Here is a 12031-nt window from a genome sequence, read left to right as displayed (position 1 = left end):
TGAAATAATTAATTTAATAATGTAATAAGTTACATTTGAGTCTTTTGAAAAAATTGTATTAAACATATTTAGGAAGAGACTAATATTTTGTTGAATCTTGATAACCTTTCATCGCAAAAAAAAAACATTTTTGTTAAAGGTTTTTTCTTTGACGTGTGGTCCATGTATAAGTTGCTATACTTTTAGTGGTTTCTTTTCTTATTCTTCCTATTTTTTTCTTTAATATCATTTTTAATTTCGCTAGTAGATTTACACTATTTATTTTCTTATCAAAGAGTTTTCTATGCTAAGATGTCTTATTCAATTCAAATGAAATCATAACGTCTAACTTATATATATCTCAAATGAGATCTTCTTGGTGGGGATCGATGAAAATGATAATTCCGACTATCTTTTCTATTACACACATAGTCTTTAGTTCTAAAAATAGTGAAATTATTTTTGAACATTTTCTAAAATTATTAGAAAATCCTTTTGAGTGTCTAATATTCTTTGTGTTAAAAAACAATTTACAAATCACTTTTATTAGCTCTACTCAATTCCCTTTTCAAAATCCGTCCATTTCATTTTTGTCATACATAATTTTAAAAATACCTAAAACAAGACATATTTTGCTTTATTATCATCTAAAAGTAAGAGGAAGAGATTCCACTTCTAAAGAAATCTTTGTTGAACAAAGTGTAATATGAGAATTGTCATCTTATCCTTTTAGCCTTAAGTGAATCCCAAAGTTGATGTCATTGAGAGAGTACTCAATAATGAATGTTATCCACATTTCATTATCCCAATTTAATGACGTGAGAGTTTCTTACATTAATACAAGATTTTGTCAAGCCTTTTTAGTGATAGTGAGTTTATTTAGAACATTAGCTCTAATTCTATTATTTATTTGGAAACATGACAATACTAAACTTATGAAAGTGGTCAACCAAAATCATAGCAATGTGACATGAGTTTTATAAAACAAAATATGTGACAAAACTTTTACATTTTAAAATATAAAACAAAAAATTAACTCAAATTTGAGAAAGTAAAAAACAAGATTATAAATTGATAATCTAAACTTTACAAGAGAAATGTGTATAGTTAATTTAAATAAGAGGTCATATTTAGGATAAAAGGAACAAAATTTATAAGAATATTAACTTGAAATATAAGTAGGTAAAATTTGGAAAAAATGAGGAAATTTTAATACAAAAATAAACTTGATTATAAAACTAAGATTTGATTTAATAAAGACATCATAACACAAATAAATTATAAAATAATTAATAATTTTAAAACTTAAAATTAATTTTGATGGAATGATTTTGATTAATTAGAGCATAAAAGGAAAACAAATAAACCATAAAATTATTTAATAAAAGTAATTATTTTATGAAATAAATGAAAAAAGTGATCCTGAAAGATCTTAGCCATGGCTAAGATCTTCAATAGCGTGTCAGTATGAGTTGAAAAAAAAAATGAAAGAAGAGTATTGATTGATTCACACATTTATGAAAATTGAACAGACCAATAATACACAAAATAAAATAAAAAAAGTAATCATCTTATCTATTATTTCATGCAAATGTACACCATCTTACGTAAAACTTTTATATAGAAAGCTATGACATAATTATGAATTAGTCAAAAAGACTATTTTCTTTTATGAATTAGTTAAAAAAACTAAATTGTTTTAAACTAATTAAACTGACACAATGTACAAAATTAGAATATTAGTGAACTCGCTGATAAACAAAATCATAGTTAAACAATTTAATCAAGTAAACACTATAAATAATATAAATTTTATATGATGATCTTAAGCTATTAAATTCTATTCTCATATTTTAGAAAAAGCCCAACACTATTTTTCTTTTTTTTATTTTTTAAATAGCATATTCTTGTGCATTAGAAGAAATCTGAAATAAATATAGATATATATGGTCAAGTTAGATTAGGTGGATGGATAATACTAAATAAATAAAATTAGATATGTAATATCCTAATTTTAATAATTTAAAACTAATAAAATATATGTTTCATCATAGTATTCAAAATAAATAATTTAGTGTATAAAATATATTAATATAGTCTTGAAAAAATAGGATTATAAAATTATAACGTTTAAACCAACTAAAACCAACAAGGCTCAAAACAAACACTCATCCCTGACTACAACTTCTTGAGACCATCCACTAACCTAATTGATGGTTCATCATTCTCTATAGGTGCCTCTAAACCTGCAATTTCCTTTGCTCTCATTGAATAAGTGATCATCATAAAAGAAAGAGACAAACCACACAAGAAGACACTGTAAGTTTTGAAATGTTTGAAATGCCAAGAAGAGGAGGGGGATTGAATTGGATAGTTAAAAAATAAGGTGACTTTTAAAAATTGGATAATTATGCAAGAGAAAAAGGGTTAGAGAAAAGACCAATGGACAAGATTTTTATACTAGTTCACTCAAACCTAAGCTACATCCAATTAGTCAAGGCAACTCGAGACTGACTTTGCATTATTTCAAAAGATTTACAAAGTTCACACCCTTACACTTTTAAAATATGCAAGAAAAACACACAATGACTCTTGAATCACACAAGAATAAAACCAGCACAATAAGACACCTCTTGCAAACCTGGAAAACCACCAGGCACAACTTAAAAGCTTGAGAAAGATCAAATCTCAGTGGTAGAACAACCTTGCCTACCACAACCAGCTTCTCTAAGCTTCAAACACCAAGCAAAATGCTCCAAGAAGGATCTAAGATCAATCTTCACCAGTTGCATTCTGTATAATCATGAAAGATAGATAATTCCACAATTTCTAGAAAGATTTCGCACTCAAAAATGGTCTTCTTACCTCTCTTTTGAAAAATACAACTTTAATAGTCAAACTGTTATGAAATTCAACAGGCTGATTTTCAAATCAATCGGTTGATTTCACTTAACTTAAGTGAAATTAGTTGATTACAAAATAAATCAACTGATTAAGTAAGTCCCAGTTAGGACTACTACAACTAGCCTTTTAATTTGTGAAAAATCCATTCAATAGATTAAAAGACAGCATTTAACCTGTTGAAAAACATTTCAATAGATTAGAAGACACAACTAAGACCCTATACATCTAATAAACACAAAATGGTCTACAATATGAATTACAATTTTTAAGCTTGTGTTCCCCATGATTAATCTAGATGGAGAGCACGTATACAAGGCTTGATCAACACGTGAAACATCAAATCTTCACATCTTCATCAATGTAAGCAGGGTTCCAATATGTTTCAAGGCAATAGCTTCAAGTACCTTCATCAAAACTTCATCAAATCTTTAAGCACCAAATCATCCAGGCTATTTGTGTCAATAGACACAAAGCACACAAAAGGGTAAGCTAGGGTATCAAGGAATAAGGATATATATATATATATATATATATATATATATATATATATATATATATATATATATATATATATATATATATATATATATATATATATATATATATATATATATAATTAACTCATGAAAAAGCATACACACATGGTATAAATCATATCACTGTTACATTCACACAAGCAGTTGATACTAAACTCAATTATCTGAATACTTGCCTTTGATATAGGGTACACGGGAGGTGTGCATTTATGATGGTTTCTAAACTTTGCAGAGTCTAACATTAAGGGGATATCACCCAACCACACACAACATTGAGCCTAATTTTTCTCAAGATTAGGATCTTCTACTATCTCACTACATAACTCATTCTATCCTATTTGTGTGTAAATGATTATTAGAATTTAGGATACCTCCTTCCAAACATTCTTTGATATCAAGGCATACACTAACAACACCACCAGGAACTTCTCCTTGAAATTCCGTAAACATGATAACTTCAAATGCTCACGTAACATTTCATACCAATTATAATCTTACATACCCACATACCGCTCTACGCCCTAGAGCTAAAATGTTCCCAGACCTACAATGGTCACTAGCGCTCAACGTCACCTGGCCAACGCTCAATTCCAAACCATTCGCAAACTACGACTTTCAACGGTACAATCTGGCGCTTAATGACCTAAAGCTAAAATGTTCTTAGACCTACATAACGAGGCTGACACTCAGTGTCAGTCTTCCACCACTCAACACTATATCAAAAACCAAAAGAATGCACTATGTGATATGAGGGAAATTGGACCTATTTAGTTGGTCAATACTCTGCTGTTAGTACTTTTGTTCAAAAACAATTTTAAAACATTGAGGCTTGTACTGAATTGCTCAATTACGCAGATTCCAATTCTCTCAAATGTCACAAGATTAATCCAACCAAGCATAACTAGTCTAAAAGGCAACTTTAAGCTAAATCATAAAAGATCACCTCAGTAATACATATCAAACTAGATTTATCAAACTCACGCACACAAAAAAGAACTTGCTTCCCATACCTTGACAACAACCACACCTTCAACTCAAAGAAGCTTTATCTACACATAGAAACATCATAAGAACGATCAAGATATACTGTTATGATCATTGATCAACAAAGACTCATATAGAAGATCAAAACCTCACATGAAAACAGAAAAAATCTCACATGCAAAAAAAAAAAAACAAAAGAAGACCAAGACCAAGAAAAATGGTTGAAACTTAACTTACGCAAGTGGAGAAACTGATCGATCCCAATTGAAAAGCTCGTCACGAGGATCACTCCTACGGTCTCAAATATTCAATCAGGAAAACAGAGCACTAGAATTCTAAAAGACAAGGTAGAGAACTCTAGAAAAGTGATTTCTATAGAGACGATGTGTTTTAAAATAATGAAACTCGTTTATAACAATTCTATTTAATTTAAAATATTTTAATATTAAAATAATTGAGTCTCACTCTTTTTAAACTATTGCCACTTTTCAAATGCCATTTTTTAGGATTTTATAAGATATAATAGATAATAATAATTAAAATTTTATGAGTACCTAACCTAATCCAAAAATAATGTTTTAATATTTTTAAATTTATAAATATATTTTAATTTTTTAAATTTATTTTTGGTAAAGTATTTACTTTTTTTAAAAATTATTAATAAACAACATAAAATTATAATAATAATTATTAAAATCACTTTTTAGAGATTAATTTAGAGACCAATTCTTTTGGTAGCAAAAATCTAGGTAGCTAATGTTAGTAACTAATTTAGATACCAATACATAATAGAAACTATTCTACTCACCAATTTAGAGACCAATTATAATTTTTTAAAACTATTTTAGTTACCAATAATTTTTAGTTTATAAATTGGTATCTAAATTGGTCACTATAGTGACTAATTATTTGTTGTCACTATAATTGGTTATTAATCAAGAATTTTCTTCTAGTGAAATACATCTTCAATCTTCATCAATTTTAGAAATCAATCATAACATTGAGTAGTTGTTGAGGTGTTAACGTGTGTTTGGATTCAAAGATGAATTTGGAGGAGTGTATTTGAATGAATATGAAAGGAAAAGAATGTGAATTTGTGATTGTTTGGATTAAGAGAAAGATAGTGTAATTTGAGAGGATTTAAGAGGAAAGTATGTAAGGGTTTCTGTAAGATATGATGGATATGATAGATTAAAAAAATATTTTAATAATTAAAATTAGATAATTACCATTTTACCCTTAAGGGTAAGTGTGATATAAATTTATATATAAATAGTAGAAATTATGTTAAAATAAAATTGAAGTTGTTATTTAAAATTACAAAAATATTATTTTTACTATTATTATTTTATTATTATTTAAAATTTTATGTTTTATATTTCAGGTTTTTTGTTTTAGTTTTTTCTTCTTCAACCTTTATGGTTTCTTCAGTGCATTAACGACACCAGGTGACGAGTTTTCCCCGATCTCAACATAGCCTTTGTAAGGATATTTTTGTGATTATATGATGTTGATGTGGGTTTCCTTTCAAAACTTTGGATTTGAGCATGGATATGTAAAACTCACTTCATCATTGTTCCACGCTCTTAAATCGTCGAAAATATTAAGAATCAAACGAGTTCCTTCCCCACAAATCAATCTGCATGAATAATACCTCCAAACACACACTGAGAGATGTTTTGAAAATAGTATAAATTTCTATATATTCCATAAAATCCTTTGTTTCTTAATTTGGTAGTTTTTTAGTTATCAATCTTAACAAATACCTGTTAGAAATCCAAGTGTGAGTCTAAGTCCCACATTGACCAGAAATGAGAAAGTAGAGCACTATATAAGAATAAAGACCCATAAACCTATTGCCTTAAGGTTTTGGGTTGAGAGTGGTGTCAGTGTCTTATGTGGTTAGGCTCAGATCTCATTGGTGTTGTTCTCCCCAGTGAAACCCCCTTTGTAAAACCTGACAAGTGGTATCAGAGCCCTTAAGGTTTTGGGTTGAGAGTGGTGTCAGTGTCTTATGTGAATGTGGTTGAAGGAACTCACCCTTGAGGGGGAGATTGTTAGGAATCCAAGTGTGATTCTAAGTCCCACATTGGCTAAAATTGAGAAAGTGGAGCACTATATAAGAATAAAGACCCATTGGCTTAAGGTTTTGGGTTAAGAGTGGTGAAAGTGGAGCACTATATAAGAATAAAGACCCATTGCCTTAAGGGTTTGGGTTAAGAGTGGTGTCAGTGTCTTATGTGGTTAGGCTCAGATCTCATTGGTGTTTATTCTCCCCAATGATACCCCTTCCTTAAAAACCTAACAAGTGGTATCAGAGCCGATGGTTAATACCGGCTCAGACTAGTGCAGTACCAGTATGGTCCTAGTATCGAAAGTCTTCCTGGCAAGAGTCCCAAGTAAGGGTTCCAGGTAAGCGTGTCCCGTTAAGAAGAACGACGGTACAGAAAAGGGCAGAAAAGGAGTACTCGTGGTTGGGCAGCCTCCGCTGGAGGGGGAGTGTACCAATGTGGTTGAAGGGACTCACCCTTGAGGGGGAAATTGTTAGAAATCCAAGTGGCAATGGGTTTATGGGTCTTTATTCTTATATAGTGCTCCACTTTCTCATTTTTAGCCAATGTGGGACTTAGAATCACACTTGGATTCCTAACAATACCTTGAAAGAAGTGATCCTCTCAACTTGATTCATCTTATACTAAAATTTTATCTTATTTGGATGTTTTTCACTCTAGTGGATATAACACTATCTTTTGGTTGGCAGGAGTTTGACTTTGAGGGATATTTATTCTAAGGTAAGGGAAGGTATTAAAATTTTTAGAATGCTACTGTTTAATTTTGTGATGATGATGAGGAGAGTATGCAAAATGTTGTGAGATATTTTGTCTATGAAATGGCTATTTGTGTCATTTTGCTGAGTTGATTTCTTATGTTGATTTTGTCTCTATGTGATAAAGTTGTTATAGAGAAATATGACTAGGTAAAATATATGGATTTGAGTATGATGTGTTCAAATTGGTGTGTTGATACTAAATGAGATAACTTTGAAATAAATTAGGCTTATTTTGATACAAGAAAGTCTTAAAATAACTTAGATGGACCTAATGGATAATTTTCATACACATTGAAATTTTTGAAATTATGTAATAACACTAGGCAAAACCTTAGAGTTGTTGGGCGCCATCTAGAAAATGGATTCTAGAGAGCTCCAAGGGTTTAGAACGCTAGACGCCAACTATATACCATTGGGTACTATCTAAAAAGTGGATTATAGAAAGCCCTAGGGGTTGGGGTGTTAAGGGCACTAGACAACCACCATTGGTTGGACGAAAGGGTTGTGGGCACACCAGGGGGCGTAGGGATTTTGTGTGAAGACTATATCGATTTTACTAGTATTAGATTCAAGAGGAGGATGATCTCTAGTTGTGAGAGTCAAAAGATGTTTCTATATTCTGGAGTTTGGTATAAAACAAGATCAGTTCAGAGATACAAAATTTTACCAAGGTCATGCTCAAGATGAGATTTAGGTCCTAGTTTTTAAATTTATAACTATAATTCATAAGATGCAAGAGATAGACATGACAGGTGAAAAATTACATTTTTCTTCTGAAAATATAATTAAATATTTTATATTAAGTATGTGCCATGATATTTTTGTATGGAGCATTGAAAATTCTCCACTAGCTTACTCTTTATATCTTTGGTGGTACTTTGTTATCCATCTACAGTGATTATATATGTATTATACATTAGTAGAGGACCAAATAGATGCTCTTCCATATGGTAATGATGAGTAATTGTGAAACTACAAAATTTCTTTTGTTATTTGTGATGATGCAAATAGGTTATATACATTCAATTATATGCTTTTGTGTATAGTGTACAATTACTTGGATATGTTAAGCTAAGCTCTTTGTGCAAAACTTCTATATACAATATACATATTTCTAGGTTTAATGGATACTAATGATGAAGATAATGGTAATGCATCTCCTATTTAGGGTCGCTACATTATTAAAATTGATTGACCATAATTTCAATAATCTATTCTCTACCTGGTTCAATAAGTTAAATAATCATATAAAAATTTTAAAATATTAAATATGAGTTATAGTAGTTTGGTTATGTGATCTGAATCCAACGGAAAAGCATGTGACTTTGTTGGAGTTCCCATTTGATTGAATTGGACTTAACATGTAAGTACATTTGATGTTTATCTAATCGCTAATTGTAGAACTAATATATTTTTTGCTATGAGACTAAGTGACAAAATGATATGAAGATTTAAGAGAATTTCATTCATTTGTTTTAACTTTTCCATGAAACTATTCCATGAGAAAAGAAAACAAAAGAATCCACAAACATAGTTGGCATCATTTATATCCCATGAACATCTCCCACAACTCCCATGATAGTCTATCCTTCTTTTAATCAAGTAACTAATTGTCATAATGGTTTGTATCCTTTCTTTTGGTCTCCTTGAATACAAACAAAACAACATTATTAGTTACAAGCTCATAAGAGAGTAATAATTAAAACCAACTTCATTAAATAATTGAAAATAGATTCCAAACATGGAATTTAAAATCTTAACTAGATATTAGAAGGGGCTGCGCGAACGCAAGCCCCACTACCACAAATTATGACGTAGGCTCTATCACTTGGACAGACCTTAGAGTAGTACCCTTTCCAAGTGCAATGAAGGTCACTACCCTAGGCCATAGACCTTCATGATCATCTATTAACCCCGTCCAGGTAAGTATGTTGTAAGTTGTCACATATCTCACCTTTGTAGTTAATTCTTCCTTCTACCATAACTAGTAGTTTCGATGTGGGATTGAGTGAAGTACTTTGAAGATTAGACCATAATTCTCAAAGTTACTTAGTGAGTCTCTTCTTTAGAATAAAAACAATAAGAAAACTTTTGAAAAATAAATTCTTTTAAGGAAATCATGTTTAAGTTTGATGCTACTTCATTATGCAATATGTTATAAATATACACTGTCTTGACTAAAATATATTCAGAACATTATTTCAAAATATTTTGTTTGGCGGTTACACTAGTTTCACATGCTTTACTTATTTTTTAAAAATAGGCTAGGAAATGGCAAACACAGTGAGATCAACGATAAATAAAAAATAAAAAACATTTACAAAAAAAAAAGTCTTAGTTACTTTTGGAAATAAAATTGTTATCACAAATAGAAACATAAAATGGTTTAGTAATGAAACACCTCACTAAAGCATAAAAAATTGCATGTGCTGCACTTCTTAAACCACTTTGGTTAAAAAAATGAGTAGCTTGACTAGATCTTCCAGTACAAGTAAAATATCAATATAGGTTTAACAAATGAGAAAATACAACACATAAAGATAATAATTTCTTTTCCATATAATATGAGTGTTAAGTAAAAGGAAGAAAAGAAAAAGGTAAGTTATATGTCAAACAAGTACCACTCGCCTTAATACATGAGTCAAACAACATAATGTTGATAGAAAGTATAGCATATTACTTTCGACTTAATTAAGATGCCTGAAATGTGAGAGCATAAATGTTGATAGAAAGTATAGCATATTACTTTCGACTTAATTAAGATGCCTGAAATGTGAGAGTGATTTCATCCAAACATGTGACAAGTGGAAACCAACTTATTATGAGTCACTAACATATTAATGTCATCTTAAATTATTAAACACCAATTACTCATTTACAACAAATCATGTACACCAATTATTGAACAACATTCACCAATTTCCAATTCCTCTAGATTACCATAATTTTCTTTATCTTTTATTCCATAGTGCATATTTGTAACTATCTATACACAACCTCAACAATTGTGATTTATACATTTTCACAAAACTTTCATACATTTGCTACTCTTTGTAGTGTATGTTAATAACCTTAAAATTTTCATCATTATATAATATCAATCTCAATAATATACACATAATCATATTTCAAGCTCATCATGTCAATACAATATCAGTAACACATATCACCAAATTTTGGAAAATACATTCGATGGTATAATACTGGAAAGTTCAGCATCCCAACATTAATAATAACTAACAAAGCACCATAAATAGTGCTAATAAGAAATAAATTTATTTCTAACTTTAATCATAAAAATGCTAGAGAGATCGAACATCCCCTAACTTAGATTCCAAACCTGGAATGTAACTGTTAACTTGATATTAGAAGGGCCCACTATCACAAATTATGACGTTGGCTCTATCACTAGGACATACCTTAGAGGAGTACCCTTTCTAAGTGCAATGAAAGTCACTCCCCTAGGCCATAGACCTTCATGATCATTTATTGACCTTGTCCAGCTAAGTAAGTTTTAGGGTGTCACACGTTTCACATTTGTAGTCTATTCTTCTTGTTACTATAACTAGTACTTTTGATGTGGGATTGAGTAGAGTATTTTGAAGATTAGAACATAGATCGCAAAGTTACTTAATGTCTCTTTATTCAATATATCTAATTTTAATATCATATTGACTTGGAATTTAAGTGTCAAAATTGCAATATAGAAAAAAAAAACTTTCATAAATGACAAATAAATCATGTTTAAAATTGGTCCTACTCCATTGTGTAATAATTATAGCTATCAAATGTCATCACACAAAAACATATTAAGAGCATTATCTCAATTTTCATTGTATCTATACAAAATATTTTGATTGAATATTAAACTTGTTTCACTTTTTATACTCACTCAACAATAATTCAACAAACCTTTAAGGAGCTTTTGGATTCAGAATTAACTAAAAGAATGATAGACTAAGAAATGAAAAAGGTAAGAAGCTCCAAAAGAAATAAAAAAATTTAAAACAAGTAGAGATATTTTTTTTTTTCTAAATATAAGCAATTTTTTGAAAGTAAATTATTATCACAAATGACCTCTTGAAGCATAAAAAATTCATGTGTTGAAACTCTCAAACTTCAATGTGAATAATGGATTAAAAATTAGTATTTACTAATGGTAAAAGACTATATGACTTTTATATTACATAATAATATTATTAAATAATGATTGGTCTCTAACCACTTTAATATATAAAACAAAGTTGAGACATTTTTTTTTAAATTTTTATTAACTAAATAGAAATGAAAAAGAAAGCATTAAGAAATATTTTGAGCATTATTTGATAGGGCTTTTAGTTGTAAAGCGGTCTCGTTTACATCTTGAACTTACTAATTTCCATGGACACTTTGGTTAAAATATTAAGTAGCTTATCTAAATCTTCCAGTATAAATTAATTATCAATACAGGTTAATGCATCAGACATGGACACACTCTATTATAACAATAATTTTAATAACTAAGGTACCTTTGCATCCTAACATGTCACTACTACCTATGAAGTTATTAACTAAGCATGAACTGTTGTCGATTGGTCATTGAAATAAACTAATATTACATGTGTGAAACACAATCTCTTTATCAAAAGTACGATCAAACATTACAAAAAATTTATTATTTTGCGTGAAAAATTCGTGAGAATAAATATTTTTCACTAATTTAAGAAGAAATGGTGAAGGAATGAAATTGTAGCTTACTGGTAGTAAAATAGCTATAGATTTATTAGATATACATTTTTCGTTAATCCTTCTCAATTGA

The 12031-nt window shown here is 29.5% G+C and overlaps 1 non-coding gene and 1 pseudogene across 1 annotated transcript; both read right to left on the bottom strand.

Moving 5' to 3' along the window:
- Positions 1-9003: 9003 nt before the first annotated feature.
- LOC114189337 lies at positions 9004-9163 on the bottom strand. The gene has a single exon (XR_003605640.1). It is a non-coding gene; the product is annotated as a U1 spliceosomal RNA (small nuclear RNA).
- Positions 9164-10603: 1440 nt separating this feature from the next.
- LOC114189272 lies at positions 10604-10744 on the bottom strand (annotated as a pseudogene).
- Between the last annotated feature and the right edge of the window lie 1287 nt (positions 10745-12031).

The sequence above is a fragment of the Vigna unguiculata genome, chromosome 6, assembly GCF_004118075.2.
Source record: "Vigna unguiculata cultivar IT97K-499-35 chromosome 6, ASM411807v1, whole genome shotgun sequence".
NCBI lineage: Eukaryota > Viridiplantae > Streptophyta > Magnoliopsida > Fabales > Fabaceae > Vigna > Vigna unguiculata.
Note: the sequence above shows the minus strand (reverse complement) of the source record. Positions and strands in the feature narration are given on the sequence as shown.